Source organism: Haliaeetus leucocephalus, unplaced genomic scaffold, assembly GCF_000737465.1.
Source record: "Haliaeetus leucocephalus isolate CR32 unplaced genomic scaffold, Haliaeetus_leucocephalus-4.0 Scaffold984, whole genome shotgun sequence".
NCBI lineage: Eukaryota > Metazoa > Chordata > Aves > Accipitriformes > Accipitridae > Haliaeetus > Haliaeetus leucocephalus.
Window position 1 is genome coordinate 1,943,503 of NW_010973420.1, and position 961 is coordinate 1,944,463.

Sequence of the window (961 nt, forward strand, 5' to 3'; positions counted from 1 at the left end):
CTCCTGTCACCAGGCCTCCACAGCACTTAATGTAATATCTTGGGTGCGTTTTCTTTCTGTGAGTTTCATAGTTCACTTTCTGCCTTGCAATCATGAACCTCAAACCATCTCATACTAGTGTAACGCATATAAAAACAATGTTTTATGGAAAGCAAATAGGATTTGGATTATTCTGCTAATATTCAGAACAACAACAGGGAAGTTCAGATGCTGCTGTTTTGAATGTGTGTGATGTTGACAAAAGCTCTCAATTTCCTCACCTGGTTGCGTGCCTGGGAATAAGTGTAGGGAGAAGGGGTTGGAATATTTGCCGCCAGCACAGCTGCTGCCATTGCCTCGAGTCAGGATTTTTTTTAACAAGCTAAATTCCTTCTTCACATTCTTATTCTGGTGCATCTGAAATATTTTTAGCTTTGCTATTTAGCATTGCTCTTTCCACGGACATCTCTGGGAGTTTCAATGTGGCTGCCAGAAGCCTTCGACAAAATGCAGCCACACCCTTCGTCGGAGGGAGTTTCTCTTCCCCTCTCAGATGCCTCCAGTGTCTATGTATACTTTTTCACTTAAAATAATTTAAAAGACAATTGGTTTTTTGGGGGGGGGTGGGGTGGGGTGGGTTTTTTTTAAGCAGATGAGGTGGGCAAGGAGAGCTGAAAACAGTTGTACGTTCCTTGACCCCCATAAAGAAAATCCTGAATCTTGACCAGCACCTTTGCTCCGAAGGCCTCTCCTTTAAAAGTCCCCAGAGCCTGTTTTAAAACTTCGCCGTTGCTGCCGAGGGAGAGGTCCGTTGCGGGTCCCGGAGCCGGGCCCTTTGCGTTGTCATTAATAGCGCTCTGGTTTTAATGAGGCACGAGCCAGCGCTCCGCGTTTTTAGTCTCCGGAAGGGCCTCGGGCGCTACCTGAGCGTTGCCGGGGGCCGCTTGGGCCGGCTCCGGCGGGCACCGTTCGGTGCCCGCCA